Here is a 24,409-nt window from a genome sequence, read left to right as displayed (position 1 = left end):
TTTAATTATAATCCTGAACTTTGTTCAGTTGTTAATCAACCTTTGCAGCCGTCTGTGAAAAGAACCATTAAAAAAGATGTGCAGTAAAGCATACAGTGTGAATAACAGCTGTCAAGTGAATGGTGATTGTTACATAAAAATGAAAAAGTAAAGATTCTAAAACTTAGCACTCACAGTTCCCTCTGTGTCTCCAGTTAAAAGTGCATTTTTTCCCTATTTGTTAGACTGGAATTTGGCTGTAAACAATTACAATCTGTGCAGAAGGTACACAATGGAAGACAGTATTGGTATAAAAAAAAAGGATTCAGCTTTAAAATATTTGAGGTTTTCAATATTTGTCAGCTGCTCATAGACTGTGGACTGCTTTTGTTAAAAACTGTACAAGACTCTGAAAGAGTCAGATTAAGCAGTTCAGCAGGATTTTTTGTAATACAGCCAAGACTGCAGAGGTGGCAACAAGATGGTCTCTCATAGTGAATGGTAGCTAGCAGAGATTGGAGGTTGGCAAAGTGAGATGAGCAGGTGGCTGTGGAATAGGGAGCTGGTCTGGGAAGCTTGGAAGCTGATGGTTCACTGGCAGGTAGCTAAGTGAGGCTGGCAGTAGTGGGTAATAGATTAGAACACACAAGCTACTATGAGGTCAAACAACACAAGGAAAAATGTGCTAACCTAGATTCTGGTATTGTATTAGTACCACACCGAGCAGTCTGGTGGAAAATCTACTGGAGACCTGAGGTTTATTTACTATGGATACTTAAGATAAGATAAGATAACTCTTTATTGTCATTGCACAGTCATACATAGTACAATAATACATCGAAATTGGAAAACTGTCCTACGTCGGCATTACATACAACACAACATGACATGATACAACAGATCACAATGCAACACAAACAACACAACACAGTAACTTAACTTAGTAATAAAAAATGAAGAATAAGTGTATGTGTATTGCACACTGTTATTATTGGACATTAAATATTATTGCACCATACTCCTAACGTTTTGTGCTAACAGGGAAATGATGCAATACAATAAAAGTGAAGTACTTCAGAAAATATTTCCTTTTGGCAGTGCAGTGTAGATGAATAATGTATTTCAACAACACACTTAAAAATCAGTTGACCAAAGGGAACATGTCAGAGAGAAGTGTGGATTTGTGATGCAGCTTATATTTTAAAGAAGCTTCTAAAGAAGCAAATCATTTAATTTACAGATCCTTTAGGGTATTAACTTAAGTAAACGACTTTTATAATTAGCACAGTTGAATCAAAGCGACAGTGTTCTGGATTTGAACCTGCTCGTCTTTCTGTGTTCAGTTTGTGTTTTGTATTTTGGTTTGTCTGTTTTTGGGAGGGATCGGAATTAATTGATGAACCTGGCTATGGTTGGTAATCAGTCTGTTTCTCTCTGTTAGCCCAGTCCAAACTGGTAATTGTGTAATCTGGGGCGGATTGATGGGCTAACAAAGCATCAAACTGTCACTTTATCATAGAAAGCTGCTGTTTATTTCCCATTTTGAACCAAAGTTAATGCTTCTTTTGATCATAGCAGCATCAGAATAAACATTTATAGCCCACTCTATCTTTTCTTTAACCCTAAATAAATCTTTAAACCTAAAGAAGCTCAGTGAAATTATTACCTGTGCTATATTAGGCTCCTGTTGGTTAAATTGGACTGTGACCTACCTGTCTGCCCATTAGGTAATTTGTTATGTATGAAATTCATAAAATGTTATAATGTGTTGTTATGGCAACAAGTAAAAGCAAGCAGAAATGAGTAAAGTAAATAAAATGTTTTTAAACTCCAACTAATGTAAAGCAGGCGGTTTCAGCTTTGTGGCCCTTTCCTGCTTCTGATTTTGCCTCGTTTTTTGTTTTTTTTAGTCACTACTGGCCTTTTTAAAAACTTTTATTAAATTGTAAGTCAGCAACCTTTCACTGAGCAGCCATTAAGGATTTTTCTATTGAAAAATGTGAATGAAGGGAAAGAGAAACCTCACACGCGGACTCATAGACAAGGTAAAGTACATTGGAACATACAGCCTGTTCTTTGCCAGTGAAGGACAATTCTTCTTGATGTTTCTGCTTTCATGATAAATCGGTAATTTCTTTGTACAGCAGTCTTTCCTCACACTCAGCCAACAGAAACATCTTTGTACCGTGACTCTCTTTTTCCAAATGGAAGCCGTTTTGAAGACGCTGTGACATTAATGTGCAGGTCCTTGTAACATGTCTCAGGACTGTAACATTTATGGCACACATTGGTGAACTAGCCTCTGAAATGCAGTGTGAAGATGATGCCAATCAATGAATAATGATCTAAGTCTAATGATTTAATAGTGACTATGCTTAAAGACCCCTCTAGTCATGTTTATAAAGCGTGATCAAAAAGCTGTGGAATTTGGCCCATGAAAAAGTACATTGTTCAAAATAATCTTAATGCAGTCCTGCTCATAGCCAGCCAACTTTATTTTTAAATGTGAAAGAAATGTGAAAAGAAATGGCATTAACTGGATAAACTTAAATAATATCCATTCAGTAGGTATAAAGGTGTAAAAGCCAACAACTATAGAAAACTATTTGTAACCTTCTATACTTTTATTAAATAACCTTTTTTACATTTTCCATGTTCCACTGACCTGCTGTGAACTGAATAAAGGACCCTTTTTACTTAATTAGAACATGTTCCTTCAAAGTGTACCAATTACACGCTGTCGACCTTTATCCTCTAATTAATTAAGGATTATTTTCGAGAACTCCATTGTTAATTTAAAGGTGCATATCACTTCTTTTGCAAGACATTGTTAGAATATTAGAATTATAGTTTAAAAAACATAATACAGGCTGTTTTTTATGGCCTCCAGCTATGTTTTATTGTGGCTCACTGACAAAGATAAGGATGTGGTGTGACAGAGGAACATAAAGTCTGTACAGGGGCTGCAGAAAAGTTTTAAGCTCTTTAATGAAAGGGATTTATAAGCACTGGACTAAGGAACAAATTAAAAGCGTGTCTCTGTTTGTATCCCTTATGCTGTCAATGAATGTACTCCATCATCCGAGAAGCAAAAGCTCTATTCCACTCTTAAAAAACATTAAATCTTAAATATCGTCTGATGCTTTTCTTGTTTTAAGCTCTGGTTTTTGTTACAGTGAGCTCCTCTTGTTTGCAGTGAGCTGAAGAATTGTACCCTCGCAAGACAAATGCATCAATTACCATGTTTGGTTCCATGCTCCAGTCCAGCAGATACCACCAATGTGGCAGAATCATCAATTGTTAGATGGTTTGTAGGATCTTTATGCACTACTGCATATTTGCATAGCTGAAAAATAAGACAGTAATAGAAGCAGTAGAAGCAAACAAGGAAAACAATTCCTCTTATTTGTAAATATTATGAATTCTTTTGAATTAATTAAGATGATTCTTCTATTTGGCAGAGGAAAAAGTCTACTGGACAGAATTTGTGTGAGTAATCAAGTCCAGAGAATATTAGCTGAAGTATAGAAATGCCAGAAATTAGTTTACTGAGTAGTGACAAGCGTATTTCTTCCACTAACACTTGTGCCCAGTTCATTTCAACTTATCCAGTTCTTCTTGTGTGTAAATAAAATGCAATTAGGATTTTCTTTTTCCATATGGGTTGCAGGAGTATAAGCATAGTCTTCAGCGCCTGGAGCTAAACGATTTGTCACTGTGCAAGGAAATCCAAACCTGCTGAACAGAATGAGGCACCAACACCACAAACATGACCAACAGGTCCTTTTTAGTGCCTCCAGTTAGCTGAGGTGAAGCTTTGTAGACGCCCCGGGGTCACAATGTGTCACAATGTTAGTGGGATTGGGTTTGTAGATAGAGTTTACACTAAAAGCTACATTCACACTACTTTATGGTTTGCACAAGAAGTGTTTTGAGTGGTGCTATATAGTTCTATATACTGCTATATATATATGCCAGATAAGGTCCTGCCCTCTATTTACCTTCTGCCCAGTGAACCGTAATATTGGAGCTTCAATTTGCCTAATTCAGAAGAACAGCTGTTCTCACCCTTTACAGTGAAGGTTAGTCAGCTCACGGTCTACGGTCAGAGAATATCAAACTGTAACAGGCCCCAAGTCTCACCACCACTGGGACAAAAGCATCATCACCACTGTCATCATCATTATTTCTAATCGCAGAATATTTTTGTTTCCGCTCTGGGTTTTTATCAGCAGCAGCAGCAGCAATGACTCAGGTTTTCTCTTTGTCAGCAGCAAGGTTATTCTTTAAATTTAGCAGGTCACGTCCAGTCTCATCTATTCACAAAGTTTTTCCGAACCCGCAGGTCACCCAGCATGCACATCATCATTTCCTTTCAGTGACACCACACTTGTGTCAAGGACACATCAGAAGCCAAGGATTCAACAGGTTTGTGCAAAATCAGATACCCAAAATGTTTGTTTTTCTCAATTTTCAAATTCCCTCATGTGTGGAGTTGATTTCAGGTCACTGTGGTGGAAAGTCCATGGCAGGGTTTAATCTTCAAGCCCTTCTTGAAAGATTTGAGGTGTGTTTGAGCTCATTATCCTGCTGCAGCATGATTCCTTCCCCACAAAGATGCAAACTGCAGAGTAAAGCATTTCTATGAAGAATGGAGGGCTGCTCTTCCTTTGTCAGTGGAAAAGTCGATTTGGACACCCCCTGATTTGAATAATATTTCACTGTGGGTTTGATCATCACAGTCATGTTCGAGAAATACTCGCAAAATTGAATCTACTGAAATGTATTCCTGGACAGAAAGTTTTTGGTGAGGTTTAGGCAATAAAACTTCTCAATTAGGTTAGAGAAAGATCGCGGCTTTCATTAAAATGTGATTCTCACTTTTGTCGAAGCTGTATTTTCTTGGTTGCCAGCTGACATGTCCCCTCAGAGGATTACACTCTGAAAAATATATATTTTAATTTAAGGTATATTTTGTGCCTGCAGAGTTATGTTGTCTATAACAAAAGACCAGTGGACTGCTTTAATGGCACTGTTACACATTTTTCTGTTTTGTAAGATGTTATCATTCTCAGACTTCTGCTACTTCGGCTACTCATCTCTAACATGGATTAATCAATAATCTCAATTTTTAACCCCATGTAGGGATGTTGCAACTCACAAGAACAATTTGACCACATCTGCATTTCTTGAAATGACAAAACACTTGACCTCGGTAGACAATCTTTATTTTCCAGGACTTATGCTGATTGGAGTCTTAGTTTTCATTTTTCTTTCTTTTGTTTTTTTAGTAAATTCTATATCTATGGCAAAGTTGCTTTATTCGAATCTCTGTGTATGAAGTTTGGTTGTCATTTAATCGTGTTCTCAATTGTAAACGTGTCATAATCTAAAGTCTTTTAGACTGGTTTTACTTGACTAAATGTAAGATTATCATAAATCTGAAATCGATTCAGTTGACTAAAATATAAAGTGTAAAAGTTTGTTGTGTTTTTACCACACGGTTCACAAAGTGTTTTATTTTCCTTGAAGCTTGTCCTACCTTTCTACAAAATGTCATTATTTCTGATTGGATCTCATCTCTCAAGAACATTTTTATCTCATGTTTGTTAATGAAAATGTAAATCATCACAGTTTTTGTCCTCGTGCATCACTTTTTATTTACTTATTGTCATGTTTTTATCAGAAAGGTCATTGACTAAAATGATTTCTTAATGAAATAAACACTGTGTCTTGCCTTCCTTGTTTTACTACTTTCTTCTCGTTATCTTCTTCCTCCTTCATTTTCTCCCTCCTCCTCCTCTAAATTGTCTTTCTTCTTTTCTTCCATCGTCTTTCTTCCCATGACTTCTTGAGCTTATTCCCCCGTCATCATCATCATCTTCTTCATCTTCCTCTCATCTTTGTACTTCTTTTTGAAATTCCATAAACTTTATTTTTGACCTTTCTCTTTTTCTTATGCCTGGCAACTCCATCTTCAGCATCATTCTCTCAGTATACCCAGTATCCCTCCTGCTCACATGTCCAAACTAAGTGTCACCTCTCTTCTCTGTCTTATATACTCATTCTTAATCCTGTCCATCCGTGTCACTCCCACTGAAAATCTAAACTCAGTTGCCTCTGGCACCATCTCTTGTCTAGTCGAACAATGATTTGATGCCCTTCTTTGCACAGAATAACAATCTGACTTCTGACTCTTTCACTTAGCTCTGATACCATGTTTCTTGTCAGAATGCTGTTTGATATACATTTTCTGTAAAAACTTGAGGCACGGCCATATTTCTAAGGGGCAAACGACAGCTGTGGATTGATTTCGTTGAATAAGTCGACTCATTCCATCCCAGGATCTTAATGTTGATCAATGGAAGGATAAAACTCAAAGAAATCTGTCTTTTCAAACAAAGGAGTCAACGTGGTCAGTGCCATTAATCTGCTTCAGATTGATCGCTGACAGAAGAATAGGCCAGAATCTGAAATACTTTTTCCTTTTAACATTCAGAGCATCACACAAAGTTCACATCAACCCCTTTCTCTGATATTTTCACCCGTTTGGCAAGCCCAGATAGAAATCTTATAAGAACTATGAGACCAAACCATGTGACTAAAATGCAGTCTATCTCTAACCCAATATCAATAGCAAGAGGAAATTTGAAGTAAGGAAAAGGTAAGGAGATACTGGCATAGAAAAATCTAATTTACTGACATACACAACATACTGAGCATCACCAGATGTATGAATACAGATGAACCTTTCAGCCATATGAGGCATTAATGTGCTGCTATATATCCTCCGCCTTCTGTCTTTCCTGGAGATTCTAAATATGCTGCTGGGATTTTCTCTCTTTCAGACACAGCGTTAGTTCAGCTCTGACACTGCTTGATAAGGTCAGCAGAGTTTGCAGTAGGCATTCCAGTTCATCTCAAAGGTGTTAGACGGAGTTAAGGTCGAAAGTCTTTGCAATTCTTGCTCATCAAAGTGGAAAAAAATATTTCTTTCTTATAATGGCGGATGCTTGTAAGCACTGAAGCACTTTCTCTATGTGTTAGAAGCAACAAATTTCTCCAAACTACTGTTGTGCAAGTGCACCGCTGGCTTAATTGGCTATAAGGGATATAAAACAGGAACAAAACATGACAAACTGAGTTTAGACAGTGATGTCACATGTTTTGACTATGCAACACACGTAAGAAAAGTATTTCAGAGTTGCTGCATGTGTTTCTCTGTGTGTTGCTGCCATCTGGTGGTCACAAGAAGAAATGTAGAATCAGCACACCATGCACTAATGCCGAGTATGTTTAGAAAACATTAAAAATATCAAGTTAACTACTCAGCTTACATTTTTATATTTATTTTCATACAGATATACAGTAGCTACTGATGAGGTACAGTATGCATTCAATTACACTGTGCATAGTACATGGTACACATTTTCACACGCATGATTAGTGTATTAAAATGTAAAGGCTTCAAAAGTCGCACCATAGTTTGAGCTACTCAAATGCATTAAATGACCTGTTATGGTTATTCTATCCTAGCTTCATATATTTATTCTAGGACTTTAATTTTGCTCAATTCACTGTTCAAAATAAACTTCAAGATAAAAAGATTAAAATATTTTTTAGACATATACTGGATCTGAGTACACAAGACCTTGTGTAGTGCTTAGAGTCACAATAAATATGCAAATATAAAACAAAGTGCACACTGGGGAAAAATAAGTTTTAATGTTTTTATCTCAGACAGGGCTTTGGTTCACCTGGCTTTTTCTATACTCACAGCAAGAGCCATGTGCCTCAGGTGACCATATAGGGGATATCCCTTCTTACTGACATCAGAGAGAGCAAGGAGTTGATAAAATGTCTGAAACTAGGTGTTTAAAGCAGTTTGGAGTCTGAGAGGTTTTTAATGATAGAAAATATGGAAAAGCACAATTAATTTAAGCGGAGCTTCAAGACTGCACTCTATGATCCCAAACAGAGGGATTAAAGACTGTGTGGGTGGGGCTTCTGAGCTCACAAACAGAGCCGTATGCCTGAGATGTCTGTGCTAATGATAACCCTGTTTACTGATGCCATACAGAGCCTCCAACAGCACCAGGTTTTGGGAGGGGCAACCATCTACTGCAACACTCGGGGAGGGGGGGTAGAGTAAGGGAGAGAGGGGGAAAATGTTAATGCATGTTAATGTTAATTGCATATAAACATATGGGAGTGAAAAGAAGGGAGTGGAGGTTAAGTGCTCAGTGCATCATGGGAATCAGCAGCATAGTTAATGGATGATTCAGCACATTCTGATACTGTAAGTGGATTCAAAAGGGAAGTTTAGAGCCTAATCTTAATCTACAGAGCATCTGTGTCTTGACGGGTGATAGCTGAAGGCTCTGCCTCCCATTCTACTTTCAGAAACTCTAGGAACCAAAAGTAAGCCTGCAGTCTGAGAGTGAAGTGCTCTAATGGGATAACATCATACTTTGAGGTCTTTGAAATATTACAGGTCTTATTATTCAAGGCTGTGTACTTATACTAGTACAATTCTGGATTAACAATGAGCTAATTGAGCAAAGTCTAATATGGGAGGGATAGGGTCTCCATTTCTACTCCCTGTCAGTACTCTCACTGCAGTGCGTTGGATTAATTGAAGGCTTCAAAGGGAGCTATGAGAACAGCCTGATAATAATTAATTATAATAGGCCAGCCCTGAAGTAACAAATGCATGAATCTGTTTTCCAGCATCACTCTGAGACAGGATAGTTGCTATTGCTCAAAAATTAAAAAAGAAAAAAGACTAGTGCCAAAGTGAAAAGACATTTTTCACTTTGGCACTAGAAATTATCCAGACTAGAAAAACAGAGTTTAAAGCAAACGTGTATATTTCTCTAGCTACCTAAATAAAACAAAATAAGTAACTAATCATTAACCTAAAAGACAGAACACAGTAAACACTGGTCACAGTCTAATGGAGGTCAAATACTGGATTACCTGTAATATTACCTGCGCATTTAGGATTAGCATTCTTCCATAGCTGACACTTGTGGCCAGCATTAGCACTGCTAGCACTAAAAACCTGCCTCTCTCCCGGGTTAATGTCCATGTCCCTGTGCATTGCTTCAGCTCTGTGGTTAAATGCCAGTTTACTCTGTGATGAAGCTGCACTGTGTTATTCTTAATACCCACTGCCATGCTTTAATTCCCAGTACTGTTCATTCTCAACAATGCAGGGCATCAATAACAGCCAACACATGAAGCATTTTTAATCTTTTGATTTTATTACTGCAAATATAGACATCACATTTACTTACTTAAGAACACATTGTAGCATCAACATATTTACATGACACTGACTAAGCAGTGGCACCAGGCAGCAATAAAGTATAGCAGTGTTCATGGAGTTTTAGTGGATTTAATTTATACTGAATATCGTTTTGTTTTTTGTTTGTTGTAGTTCCTCTGTTTCATAAAAATAAATGACAATACATGTGTAAAGGTCTAACCTTTAGCACCATAAACAATATCTGGACAGCAGCTGTTGGTCTGCAGCCTGATGGTGGAGGAGTTCTTTCTTTAACCACCTTCTGGCTTATCTTCTGGTTTCAGGGTGAATCAGTCTTTCCGAGGATTTGCTGGGATTTCTGCACTCGTCTCATTCTCTCCTCGAAGAAACTCTGCAGGTGTTGATTCCTCTGCTCCAACCTGATGACCCACTGCTCCCTCAGTCTGAAGGCAGCATTCACAGCAATGACAGGAGAGAGAAAAACAAGGAGGAGGTAAAGAATTAGCCGGTGATTACGATGAAAATACCTATTTAAAAATGAGACATGAGTGTGGGTTTCATCAGAAACCCTTCACGGTGGTTTTTAATACTATGACACAAGATTTAGCAATGTCACAGTTCAGGTGAACGATGCAATTATGTTGTTAAAACTAATCTTGTATGCTCCGCATTAATGCGTGACATTGAGGCTCTTACCGTGTCACTCCATACAATGAAGCATTGAGCTCAACTCAGCAGGGAGAAGGCAGCAACAAGTACCCCAGGGGAGTCAGCAGTGGCAGGTGTGTGAGCTACACAATGTGCAGCAGTGAGAGTATGGCTTTTGAGCTTAGACTTATTTTTGAGTAAAAATAGTATGTATTTTTAAAAGATGGTCGTGACCACTGTGCAGAACTGCTGTGACAGGTTTGGGTTTTGTGTGTGTGTGTGTGTGTGGGGGGGGGGGTTGATAAAACATCCATTTGTTGTATCAGATTGTACAGATACGTCACTTTCTATTGTAAAGTTGGACATTTGAAGATGGGAGTGTATTTAAAACAGCTGCAGTTCCTCACATGACCACTTGAGGCTATCTCCAAAGTGAGTCAGTCGCCTTGCTGATTTTTTATTTGCCTACCACAGGGCAAGACGCACAGTTTACCTTTGACAGGTAACCACTCCACCACAGGGTTAACAGGAAGAGACATACAAACATTCCTACAATCCTTCACTTTATGGATGTGCTTCACTCATTTGTCCAAATGTGCTCCAAAACTAAAATTGTCATGGTCAAATTAATAAAGCTGCACCAACAGGCCTCCAAACAATGGGTAACATAGAACACAATAATATAGGATTTTTAAGACCAATATTGATATTTGGTGATATATAATATTCAATATGTAGCTCAATAATTCTTTTCTTTCTGACACACAAAGTATGAACAGGTCCTTAACAACATATAATGACAATGCAATTTAATAATAATGTTTTATTGTCACAAAAAATCGTGGATTACTTGTTTACACTATGCTCAGCTGCACTCAGATCATCTGGTTGCAGAGCGCCCTCTGGTCAATGAACTATGTCACATCAACAGACACTCTATTTAATTATTAGTTATTATTAATCTCTGGCTCTCTTCCACTGCGTGTCTTTGTTCTGTCTTTCTCACCTCACCTCCAACCGGTCACGGCAGATGGCTGTACCTCCCTGAGCCTGGTTCTGCTGGACGTTACTTCCTGTTAAAAGGTAGTTTTTCCTTGTCACTGTTGCCAAAGCACTTGCACATAGGGAACTTTTTGATTGTTGTAGTTTTCTCTGTATCATTGTAGGATCTTTACCTTATACAATACAATACAACACTATACTTTTTAAATTTTCATTTATTGGCTGCTATAAATGCCAATGCAGATATACTGCCAAATAGCTAATATTAGCCAATAGATCACTCAGCCAAAATATCATAGCTCTAGTAGCTACATCCAACCATTGATACGGAATTGTTCCCAGAACCACATTTAAGTGGCAATTGAAAGAACTGCTTTCAGTTTTTCCAGGTCAGGAGGCTGCTATACGCACAAAGGCAATCAAACATGAAGCTGCTATGGTACACATTATGGGAATAACCAAGCTGGTAATGTGTCTATCCAATAGTTATCAATACATTTCACAGATTTTTAACTTTGTTGTGGTTCTAGATTAATGATCAGAAGATCATTAGAGCAGAAGCATCCCTATCTGTAGGTTTCACAGCAATCCATGTAACCAGTGATGATATTTTAGCCTAAACAAGGTGATTCACTGACTGACTACGTGCTGATGAAACTTTACTTTTGCCTGAAATAAAGAAGGTATTGAAATTCTACACAGGAAAGATTATCCATCCTGTACCTCTGCAGCAGGGCTGTTCTTTAGATCTTTAGTTTACATAAAGCTATATATCACTGTGCAGTTAGGAACTACTTTACACTATATAAATGTTTCATAACCTGAGAGATTATACACATTTTAATCAAAAATTTATTGCACATTTTTTTAAACTCACAAATCACAGAAAGAGCTGCTCCCCAGCAGCAGCACTGCGGTCCATTTGTTGGTGTAAAGCACAGATTTAAAATGTGTGAAAGAAGAAAAAGTCATTTGTGGCTTTTTTAGGATGTGTTCTATGTTTGGAAGCAGAGATGAGCATCAGAGTCCAGTATTTGCCCTGACACCATAACTCCTAGGCTTAAAGTAATCGTGCAGACATCCAGTGAAACTTGATCTTCGGTCATTGCTGTCACAGATAATTGTGTTACAGAAAGAGAGGAAGTGTGTGTGAGTCTGTGTGTGTGCGCTTGAGCGAAAGAGAACTAGGCTATGTTAGCTGTGGGATTAATATTGTTGTGTCTGTGCTCGTCTGTCAGCACGCGCCATCTTGCGTTGGTTAATCTGCTGCGCTCTGATTGTCTGTCCTCAAATATTCATGCTGATCTGCAGGATTCAAACGTATAGCCGAACTGGCTCTAATCAACATTCTCAGGGTGATGACAGACAGAAGAGCTGGAAACATAACCGAGCCATTTTCTGAACTAATCAAGTCATGACGCAGTGAGACGGAACAAAGGGCAGTTATCAAGTTTATTTTTGATGACCTTTTCTTTTCTCTGTGCCTCTCACGGACCCTGCTGCTCATCATCAAACACTGACTCAAAGCTCTTCACCAAGCTTATATAGATTTGATTACGTAACATCTCAGCATATGGAAGCACCCATCATGCTGTCAAGCTTATGTTCAGTTGGAATGTGGAAGCTATGCTAACAAGCTTTGACTGGCGACACAATATGTCACATTTCAACTGGTGAAGTGTTTGCATCTGTTGGAATTTAACTGATATAATGAACTGTGTGTCAGCTGGTGGTAGTCCAAGGTGTTTAGAAACACAGAGGTGTAGGGTTTGGGTTAGACTGCCTTTTAGTCACGAGCTACACAAATACAGTTTCAAGTCTCTAACATGCAGTTTGGTCGTACAGTTCTTCTGTTATATAATTTCCATCACCACCTATTGTTCAGAAGAATACTGCATTAAGCACTTGCACCCTCAGCACTAGTAGACATGGCACAGAGCTGTGGCAACATCACTTTTTCCGTGCAACACAACTGGCTATATAAGTTAAATGGGCCCTGAAGTTAGCAGTGTTAGCCCCAGCACCTTTCTTTCCTTTTAGGTTTCCAAGATCTGTCCCTGGTTTATTTCCGTTTATGTCTGTTTTGGATATTTGTGCAGGTGGACGGTAGCTGATGAGTTGCTGCTCGTTTTTGTACTCTGATATTAATAATTAGTTTAATAAACTATTATTTTTAGTGAAGATGAACAAGAATAGCATCCATTCATCATCATTCATTGGGGCGCCATGATAAGCAGAGACAATCAGGTGTTTGATGCCTAAACCACCACAACTGGCTCCTTTCGATGTGGACGAGAAGTGCTTTACTCTGAGTCGCTCCGAAATGACCAAGCCCCTCATCCTATCTTTACTGAAGTGTTCGGTCACACTTCTGAGGAAGTTCATTTCCACTGCTCGTGTCCATAACCTCATTCTTTCAGTCACTGCCTGAAGCTCATGGTCATGGGTGAGGTCAGGAAGGTAGATCGACCAGTAAATTGAGAGCTTTAGTTTCACATCAGCTCAGTAGGAGTACCAGTCTCCCCTCACTCATGAACAAGAACCCAAGATAATTAAACTCAATGATTTCAGAGATGCTGATTCTCAATCCAACTGCTTAACATGTGGCTCCAAACTACCTTAGTGCACACTGGAGATCCCCACCTGATGAGACCAAAAGCCAGGAGATGGTACCAAAGAGGTTACTTCCATATTTTATATACATTGTCTCACTGCAGCATATTGTTGTGGGTTGCTGTATTAATAAAATTGAAACAAATAGATAAGCAGTATTGTCAGTGTTAGGCACTGAAATACAATGACTGTTTGGGTTGGAGGAAGAATGTTTGAGGAGCAAAGAATGCTTGGTTAAAAAAGCGCTTTTACAGCACACATTGTTTCTATTGGGCAGAAACCAAGCTGACTTCATCCATCTTGGTTTTCCTGGGATGCATGCAAATCAGGGATACTGCACTCCGAAAGGTCATCCTTCTGCTGCTATCCAACACATCACAGACAGGCTTTAGAAAGCAAATATTTTCCAGCCTGAAATCATCTGGAATGTTAATCAGGGTTTGCACTATGAAATTACACACTTGTAACATGAACTTTCCAGAACTTGTTATGTTTTTGTATTTGCTGACCGTGCCAAAGCGCTGTTCCTCATACGGTTCTCCTCATCATTCGTCTGCTCGCTGTGCTGAACAATCCTCTGCTCCCAGAATGACTTCAGCTTCTGTTTGTCATGAATTCGAGCTGCATTCATCACCTGAAAACAGCAATTACACAGCAGCAGACGCAACACTAGTCCACAAAAACTCAGATGTGGGTTCAATAAACTCTGAAAGTCTGTTTACTTACTGCTGGCTCTTTTCTCTTGTTTCCTTTTTTGTTTTCTTGTTTTCTTTCTTTGCCTCTTTGTGCTCTGTCACCGTCCTCTGTTTCCAGTTCACCTTTATTTCCTCTTTAACTCCTCCCCTCTGCTCCACATCTCTGTTTTATCGTCTCTCTCTGTCCTGCTCTCCATCCTCTGTCCAATGCTCTTCCTCTTTTAACTCATCTCCACCTTGTTGCTTCCTCTTTTCACAAATAAAATGATCTCTCTGCTTGTAGTTATTCATCTTTCTTATTACTTCTGTCCCCTTACTCCAGTCTGTGAATTAAGTAAAGACTTTTTCATACAGCAGAATAAAGCCTGTCAGCCATCATCATGTACACCAGCCAGGATTAACACTGAAAGGACTGGCAGGTGAAGAAAGAAACATTAATCACTGTATTTCAAAGGAAACTGTCAAAGGCTGATATATAGTGTCTGCTACTGAAATTATTACACAATATAATATACAGAGATAAGCAACATTTTAATGATGGAGTTCATTTTAACTCTTGTGTGCTGGATATAATGTGGTTCTTTGGATTTAATGAACAGAAGACAAATCCTTAACCTAAAGTCAGATGCAGAAGCTGTTTAATGGGATCTCTACAATACAGCAGGAGCATGAATATGAGATCCCACAGCCGCCCAAAGGGAAGCAATAATAACTCTGTTTTCATTTTGTCAGTGATTTGTAGCGACCCGCTGCGATTAAGGGAGCAGCCGAAAATAGCTTTAATCAGCAGTCGGCTAACAAGCGAATTAAACATTATGTTGTCATCATCATTAGTAAATAAATTCATTCATTTTAAATTGACATGAACTTAGTTGAACTTTAGCTAATAATCAGTTAACAGGTGTTTTTATGAAACTGAGACCACAAGCACAATACAAACCTCACTATTACATCTTCCTGTCCTTCTAAAGCGCAGTACTTAGTGCGCAAATCACTTAAAACTGAAAGTGGTAGAATCAGAACCAAATTAAAACTGATTCAAGAATTTTTAGAAGACTTCTTCACCATTGCATTTTGTGTCATATATTTATAGATGCATGTTAAATTAGAACCTAAAACACTGAGAGACAGTGTCTTCATGTCTTCAAGTAAAAAGACAAAAACTAATCACAATATCTTTTTGGACACAGACACTGGTCCATGGTGGTGTAGAGCAGCTTTTCGGGATTGGCAAAGCTATGGAGTCTCCTACTACTCATTAAAGTGTTATCACAACACATACTACCAGCTGTGGATGACTTATGTGAGCCATCATTCCCCACATTCACTGTAATAAAGACGCAGCTAAGCACATCACGTTCATATGATTTTCTGTCTGTCAGTTGGGATCTGATGCACAGTACTGATTGACACATAATGTATTTATTTCAGGGAAATTACTGTCGCTGCAAATGGGGAAAAAAGGCCTAAAACTGTACAGTAAAATCATAAACAGCTGTCTGGGGAAAGAGGGTTTTATGTCTGGCTCTCTTCCACAGCCTGTCTGTCCTTACTCCCCCCCCCTCACCCCAAACTGGTCACGGCAGACAGCTGTCCCTCCCTGAGAGCTTTCTTCCCGTAAAAAAGGAAGTTTTTCCTTCCCACTGCTGAATATGTTGTGTGTTGGGCTTTTTTCCTGTGATTTAGGGAACCAAGACATATGTTGGATCATACTCCGCGACAGAACTCAGACCACCAAAAAGTTAATGGATGTTAACGATGTTTATGTAACTCAAAGTCTCTCAGGTCACAGACAGGACGTTTCAATTTTTCTGTTTCTATTCATCTGTCCACAGTCATATTATTACACAGACAACACTCAGCACTGGACATGAAGACACAGATGTCACATGGCTTTACTGAAAGGCACCAGGATCTTACCGCAGCTTAGCTGTCTTTACACACACACACAAAGAGAGAGACAGAGAGAGAGTGAGTGAGTGTGTGAGGGCTGAGAGTGAGCTAAAAAAAAAAAAAGTCCATTGGTAAACATTTATTAAACTACACAATAAGTATGTATAAGTGTATTTACTTCAATGCCTGTCTGTTTGTTTGTTTGCAGAACCAGACGACCACACTGGTTGCCTCTCTTGTCAGATAAGAAATGAAAATTGAGGCCACAATTCACATGAACTCACTAATAGTGCAAAAATGAAGATGGGAAATATGCTGCCTGGTCTGACCAGTCTTGATTGCTGCTGTGGCATTCAGATGGTAGGGTTAGAATAACATGAAATCATGAATCCAACTGGCCCCTTAGTACCAATTGAACATTATTTTGGGGGTGTTTTTGCCTTTATTACATAGTTTAGTGAAAGTGGTGAAGAAACCAAGCAAAGGGCCTTGGATCACAGTCAGACATGGACTGCTGCATTTAGCCTTTGGCATGTGGGCGCCTGCTCACTCTGTGACCTAAACTAGTGCTCCATTTTAACATCTTTTAAACGCATAGCATAGCTGAGTGTTGCTACTGACCTTCTTGATTCCTTTATGACCACAGCGTACCACCTTCTGATGACTGCTAACAGCAGGATAAAACACTGTCATGACAAACTGGTTTCTTTAGCATAATGCTGGGATATAGTAAAACAGGAGAGTTGCATCATGGATGTGCAGCTCACAAATCTCTAGTGTGTGTCTGATGTAATCGTGTCAATTTGGCCACCTGAGAAATATTTCCAACCCCTTGTTGAATCTATGCCACAAAGATTGGCTGATCTGTTTGTTATTGTCTGTTGTTCTGTATAGAAAATATGTGTAGTCATAGAAAGTAATATGATTGGCCTCGTTATTTGCAATTTAATTGTATATAACCACAGACTGACAGCCACCATCCACTTTGTGTCACAAAACTTACTTGTAAAATCCAGTTTACTTACTTATTTTCTCAACAACATTAAGCAGGGATTCAAGCAGGTTCAAGACTGTTTGAAAGTGGCTGGATGCTGGTTTACACAAAGACTTCATTGGGCATGTCCATCTTTTCTAAACATTCAGTAGATCCATCCTGGACTGTCCACCAGTCCATCACAGGGCCAAGCTGAGGGTTTGGGTTTGAATCCACAACCTTCTTGCTGCACCACCACGCCACCCAGTGATGGTGCGTTTAGTTCAACAGTTTTCACTGTTATTCAGTGATGAACTCACATATTATCTCCTGACTCACTGCCATCTACCCCCTTTCATGTGCATGAGGCTACTCACAAAATCCCTCAGCAGGTGAGTCATATGGAAGGCATGACAGAACTCTGATACGGTGTCAGACACGTACATGCAACAATGAGTTTTTTTCAAATCCATCCAAACAGCTGATCAGCACAAGAGAGCAAACTTCCCCGGCAGGATTAAAACAGCTGACAGTAGCGCGTGTGTGTTTGTATCAGTTAATAATACTGAATGTTATTAAAGGACCATTCCACACCATCTGTGAACTTGGTATCAGAAACTGTGTGACTGTGAAAAGCAGCGGCTGCAGTCAGTCTGAGTTCATGCCAGATCAGTGATCTTGGTTTTGTACTGTGTAATCAGTCATGTTAATGTGGAAATGTGAGCAATAGTGGAAACATTGTCAGTGTATGCTAGGAAGCCGTCAGACACGCAGTCAAAAATCTCTCAGACTGTCAGGCATGTTCTGGTTAAGTGATCCCGCTAAGCCAGTCAGATGCTTGTAATCAGGTGCCGGTAATACAACAACACCTCCCACTAGTCTTTAGCACCTAAACCAAGCCAAACAGATTTTAGTGCCTAAACCTAACAAAATAGTTTTGTTGTGCCAAATTCCTTTTTGGAATCTGAACACAACAAAGTAGATTTAGTGCTTAAATGGAACTGAGAAGTAATGAATACCTAAGTCTGATTATTTTTAATTAGAAAGTCTAAAAAAGTGTGAGATTTAATCTGTGTCTCATGGTGTGAACTCATCAGTAGACAGTGGTTTTGTACCTGCCATCTCTTATCTTAAAAAGCTCTGGAGCAGGTTAGGTCTGCCACAGATGTTACCATGGTGATGTACTCCTGTTTTCATAGCCCCAAATTTAGACCGGAAGTTACCTCACTAAGATTTCAATCCTGCTTCACAGTACAGGCCTCTGGTTCTGGCATCGTTGCATTGTCCATATCATTAAAGTCCAAGCTTCTGAGTCCAGCACTGGAGTCATACTTGATGAATATGTAAACAGTCTGAAGGTTAATTTTTCAGTGTGCAGCCTGTAGTTGTTAGCAGAAACTGGCTGCTGCTCTGCTTCTTCTTCTTTCTTCAGCTGCTCGTTTTTGAGGTCACAATGAACATCATCTGCTTCCATCTCACCCTATCCTGAGCATCTTCTTCTGTCATACCAGCCTTCTGCATGTCCTCCTTCACCACATCAATGATCATCCTCTGTGGTCTTTCTCTTTTCTTCCTGGATTGCAGCTCCATTTTCAACATCCTTTGTCCAGTTTATCCACTGTCATTCCTCTGTACATGCCCAAACCATCTCAGCCTTGCCTCTTTAACATTGTCTCGAGGCTCCTCAACCTGAGCTGTCTCTCTGATGTACTCATTTCTAGTCCTGGCCAATCGGCTCACTCCCACTGAAAATCTTAGGAAACCATACATCACAGCAGGTCTCACTACCATCGTTAAACCTTTCCTTTCTCTCTTGCTGCTCTCCTTCTGTCACACATCACCCCTCACACTCATACCTGCTCCACCTTGCCTGCACTGTCCATTGCTTTGGATGTCTGATCCCTCGTATTCAAACTCCTCTACCTTCACTATCTCTACTCCATCCATCTTCACCTTTCCATCTGTCTCCCTCTTAGGCTACGTCCACACTAGATTTGAGTGTTGCTACTGAAAACGATTTGAAAACGCCGTTTTCGTCGGAAAAAGCTCCGCGTCAACACTAGCATTTTCAGTCGTTTTCACAGAGTTGTGCGTTCACATTGAGACGGACAAAAACACTTACGTTCCAGTACTGCGCATGTGTGAAACGCAAGACGATTCGACCTGCCTCATTTCTGTCTGCCACTTATTTACTTTCCGCTGTTGTGCCAAAAAGTGATTGTCTGCCAAAAACTGATTTCCGGTATTTGCCAAAAACTGATTGCTTTTATTTAAACTGCTATAAATAACTTGTTGGTCTATAATATGTGAAACATAAGTCAAATGTATCCCTCATGAATGATATCAAGTGATCTTAAGCAACAAACAACATTCCTGTAACAAGGTAGAAGCCGCAATCAGTTTTTGGCAGTGACTTTTATGTATCCTTTATTTATGCAGTTAAAAAAATTCTTGTTGACTTTAAAAATGTGTCTTTTAAGAGTAATCTGGCCAAGAGGACAGCTGAAATTGCAACAAATGCAAAAATAGTTCTGTAAACATATTTTAAGTGGACAAAAAGGGACCTGATTGATTATAATCTAAGTATAATAACACAGTTACAAAGATACTTGAGAAACAGGTACATTTTTAATTTTATATATAACTGCTTTGTAATACCTATTCACCAAAGTCTATTTAGCAACATACGTAACGATATTACACATAAAAAACACACGGAAACATTGGAAATCAGTTTTTGGCAGGCTTTGTGGCACAACACCGGCTCTTTGAAACGTCGCGGCAAAATGTTGAGGAACAGCACTGAGTTTTTAAAATAGACTAAGAATGAGGTGGAGTTGTTGCTGCGAGTAACACAAAAGTACAAAGTTGCAAAAGTGAGTGAGTGTTAAAGAATTTGAAGAAAAGCTACCTGGAGCATGTACAGACTGATATTAATCTTTAATAGGGCTGTCAAAATTCAGAGCAAACAAAACAACTGCTGTATAATGCCCTCTGCCATCTTAATTTAATTGATCATACGACTGCATCATATGACTAACATGCGTCATCATTTTAGAAAGTCTGCGTTGTTGCTGTCCACACTGCTACGCGAAAGCAGCGTTTCCAAATGTATGCGTTTTCGAGAGCGTTTTCAAAATGCTGCATTTTCCATCAGCGAAAACGCCGTCTGAGTGTGGACGGGAGGGCAAAACGGAGAGAAAACGATGTGTTTTCAAGTGAAAACGCATTAGTGTGGACGTATCCTTACTCACACACATGCATTCCCCACCTCTCCAGGTTCTCTTCCACCTGCTCGCTAGTCTTAATACAGATCACAATGTTGTATGCAAGCATCTTAGTCCACAGAGACTCTTACCAGATATGCTCTGTAAGTTTGTCCCTCACTACAGCAAACAAGGACAGGTTCAGTGCAGATTCCTGATCCACCAGCACTCTCAAAGCAAGCATCACATCTGAAGTGCTCTTTCTCAGCATGAAGCCACACTGCTTCACCTCCTCACAACCTCTGTTTCCTTCACCTACGTATGTAATGTACAGTCTCTTCCTCCAGGCTCTTTACCACTTAATCCAATTTACTCTGGAGTTCCTCATACTCTTCTGACATGTGACCCATGGGGCATATGCACTGACAACATTCAACATCCACCCCCTTCGATTTCCAGCTTCGAACTCATGATCCTTTCTCACACAACCCACATCCCCCCATGCCTGGGTTGGCTGCTGCTCAGCTGAGCTCTGTTTAAAGATAGAACTTCAAGTCTTTAATGAGGTAACATATTCATACTAAAAGAGCTGATAATTTGTCTTTGTGATTGAAGTAGTGTCACGTAGAGTCTCCAGGAGCGCAGAAATACAAATGTGTCTGTTAATGCTGTTATCTGCAGTGCTGCTATCAGCAAATAAAGCTGTTGTTTGAGGAACCTGGAGAGATAAGAAGCTCACCACAGTTTCCTCCTCATTACATTTATCTCTCCACTCTCCCTTTTCCAAGTTGTTTGCTTTACTCAGCTCAGAAACTAGATTATAAAACCTTTTCGGAATCTTGCACATCGGCTTTATGTAACAATACATGAGCATTAATGCACTAAAGTCACAGGAGAACATGGAAAAGTGGTATAAAGACATTAAGCATTCCTCTTCTCTTTCACATCCCCCTTTAATCCCCGCTCTTCCCTCCTGCTGCTCCTCCTCTGTTCAGACCCCCTTGCTCCACTCAGAGCTGCTTAAATCTGGTCCAATCCCTTTAACCTTTTCTCAGAGGGGATCAACAAACAGAACATCAACATTAATTTTCACAGGATCCAGAATGCACATTAGTTTAGACTGAAAGCTCCACCGGAGATCTGCTCAGAGATAGAAACAAAGTTGAATGACTGAGAAGGCCTTTGCTTGGGAAATCACATTTTCCAGTAGTTTTTTCTTCCTCCAGTTGGAAGACTTACTTTAGACACATTTTTCTTTGGAGTAGTCCAGATAACAAAGGAGAGATTACACTCAGATTACCATGGGATTAAACTATGAAACCTCCTCTGCTTCTTGACAAAAGGCCTGACATCCGTGTTCTTTCTCTCCTCATTTTCCTTTTAAGTAGCATCACTCACGTTTTGTACCCCATCATTTAAACTGGAGGATAAGTAAAAGCAGCTATAGACAGGCTCGCAGTCGAGGAAATAAACTAAGCAGATTTTAAATTCAATGGAGTTTCAGTCATACTGTGACAAATAATGAAAATAACTAATCTCACAGAGCTTTACATAGTTAGGTCGAGATTTTAACTGGATTACAAACTGAATGTTTGTAATCCTGTGGCAACGATAGGAGGAAAAAATTCCTTTTTAACAGTAAGATACCTTTAAGAGAAGCAGGCTGAGGGAGGACATCTGATGGCCGTGAGTGGCTGTGGTAAAAGGAGAGTGAAAGGAGGAAAGACGAGCAGTGAGAATTAGAAACAATAAACACTGTGCCGGTGGTGAGGTCAGTCCCTGCAAAACAAGAACCAGAGCCAGAGATATCAGCAAAAATGCACAGGAGAGAGGAAACAGTTATGAACCACACGAGAGAGAGGGGACAAAGTTTACAACATGCAAAAGTTGCAAATGAGCTGCATGAAACATGAAAGAGAGCAGAGGCGACGCGTTCTCAGCACAGTTTGACACACAGTTCTCTTTTGTCAGATGCTGTATGCTCTCATACAGGAGGCCTTAAGAGATAACAGTTGAGGCATACGAAGTCTGCATTAAGAGGCTTGAGGGGTGGTGGTGTCAGACATTGCATGATTATCAACTGAGCAGACATTAAAGAAGGATGTGACAGACGAATGCCGATTTCATGAAATCCCATGCACCATGGAGACCCTGTGTCTAACTGACACACCCCAGCAGTTTGGCCAAAACAGCATTATTTTATACTATAAAGAGGAGAGGTTCTCCTTGAATTGTCTGGAAATCCAGCTCAAACTATGACTCTTTACGTTTTCTCATTTACCAAGCAGTGCCTCAGAAGACCTGAGCCACTGCTTGGAAGATTTATAGACAAGTAGCAGGATTTCAATCTCTGCTCTGACACATTTGAAGCCAGTACAGAGACCTAAGAAATTCTGTTATATGTTCATTTCCTTTTGTTCTTTGTTGTGACTCTGCTTTCTGGGAGACCAGACTATTGATGCTTTTGGATAGGAAAAGTGTGGCTTAGTTTCTCTCATTTCTGCATGGGCATAAATCTTTTGATTTGCTTTCTTTTTCAGATGACAGACTTTGTAACCAATTTATCTCTGAGTCCAGGATTATATCATGATCTCTGACAGATCTCAGATTTTCAGAGAGCACAGTCCAGGTAAGTGTTAACGCTCAGCATTTTTCTTCTTTTTCAGCTAACTCCTTGGTTTTATCTGCATCTAGCAGAGGTGTTTCAGGCACATCCATTTTATTTGTCCCTTGCAGAGATAATCTATGGAGCAGTTGTCACCTGGTGAATTAGGAAGGTGAAATTGTCATCTGCATAATTATGTTACAGTGTAGTTGATGTTTACTGTGGCTGAATGAATGCTAGTAAGAAGGGGTGGCCCCTCCCCCCACTCCCCCGAACTCCAAATTACCCACAGAGCCCAATAACTCTGGTCTGTCCAACAGAACTATAGCGGCAAGATTTAATCAGACTAGGAGTGAAATTTTGCCTGAATCACTTTCAGTCACTCAGTTTCACACAGTTCTTTCTACTCTTAGTACTACATGATGTCAGTGAGTGCAGATATCATCTGCTGTGAGCACAGAAGCCCCTCCCTTATTACATTTCTTTAGAAGCAGCCAATCAAAAGAAAGTTGTCTTAAAAATGGCTTGTGGGAGACAAAGAATGAATTAAGGAGCTACACCACAGACAGCTTAAGACAGAAATTATTTTAAACCATAAATCTAATGTAGTACAAACCAAGAATATAAAATCACTAATGAAGAAACTAAAAAATGGGAGCACATTATGTGAATAGGTCTCCTTTTATTAGAGTGGTCACAGCCCTTTAGTGGCACCAAACTTTAGACTGACATTTATCTAAAGCAGGCATTATACTTTCTGCATCCGTGAGTCTGCTCAGATCCCAGTGATGTAATTTTCATCATCATTATGTCTGGGACTGCGCAGACTTAACACTGTAATGCAACAGCTACACGTGCTCCCCAGGCTGCAGACTTCAGATGTCAAAAAAGTGTAACAGGCCTCCAGCTGTCCATGTCCACGTCCACCAGTTTAATATAGGTTTAAGTAAGCATTTGAGGTTATATTGTATTAAATAGACAATATTTCATAGTGATATGTCAGTAATACGTATATATATCTATATATACACATTCTCTTATATTTACTTACATTTACTCTCCATGTAAGAGTTTCTGAAATTAAATTTGGAAATATTCCCAGTGTACATCTGAAATGTTTAAGTAAGAAAGAATAAGCTGTCAGTCAGAGAACAAATCAAACATGTTTTTTTTTTTTAAATACTCCATTAGCACATATTTATCTAGGGGTTAATCCTTATCATTGTTGATAACTAAGACCTCCCAGGGTTACAGAGAAAGTCGTTATTTCGAGGTAGACATGTTGCTGGTTGCACAAACACCTGATTTTCAAGTTTCTCTTTAACTTGCTGTTGGGATTTGTTTTGGGCACGTTTACAACACTAAAGCACTAAGCTGAATTTACCAGGGTGCTTCGTTCTGCCTCCTGGACGGGTCACATCACCAGCAGCTCCTTTTCACTCAACCTCTAAAGGTCACTTATCTTTAAAAAAAAAAACCCAAAAAACAAACAAACAGCAGCTATGTGTTGTAATAAGAGTTTGC

The 24,409-nt window shown here is 39.4% G+C and overlaps 2 long non-coding RNA genes across 8 annotated transcripts in view; one reads left to right on the top strand and one right to left on the bottom strand.

Annotated features, from left to right (window-relative positions):
* LOC100696331 (uncharacterized) overlaps positions 1–9,860 on the top strand; it is a 43,128-nt gene extending 33,268 nt beyond the window's left edge. For 3 of the 7 annotated variants that reach the window (XR_003221223.1, XR_003221222.1, XR_269369.3), the window contains 2 exons: positions 4,325–4,407; positions 4,485–5,716. This is a non-coding gene — a long non-coding RNA (uncharacterized LOC100696331). Of the gene's footprint in view, positions 1–3,175; positions 3,287–3,449; positions 4,235–4,324; positions 4,408–4,484; positions 5,717–9,573 lie in introns of those variants that run through there. The other 4 variants (XR_002062812.2, XR_003221224.1, XR_003221221.1 and 1 more) reach the window with 4 other exon arrangements.
* Positions 9,574–14,584, bottom strand: LOC109202845 (uncharacterized). Its single transcript, XR_002062811.2, has 3 exons — positions 14,240–14,584; positions 14,023–14,147; positions 9,574–9,693 (listed from the first exon to the last, which is right to left on the bottom strand). It is a non-coding gene; the product is annotated as an uncharacterized LOC109202845 (long non-coding RNA).
* Between the last annotated feature and the right edge of the window lie 9,825 nt (positions 14,585–24,409).

This window comes from Oreochromis niloticus, linkage group LG7 (genome assembly GCF_001858045.2).
Source record: "Oreochromis niloticus isolate F11D_XX linkage group LG7, O_niloticus_UMD_NMBU, whole genome shotgun sequence".
Taxonomy (NCBI): Eukaryota; Metazoa; Chordata; class Actinopteri; order Cichliformes; family Cichlidae; genus Oreochromis; species Oreochromis niloticus.
Note: the sequence above shows the minus strand (reverse complement) of the source record. Positions and strands in the feature narration are given on the sequence as shown.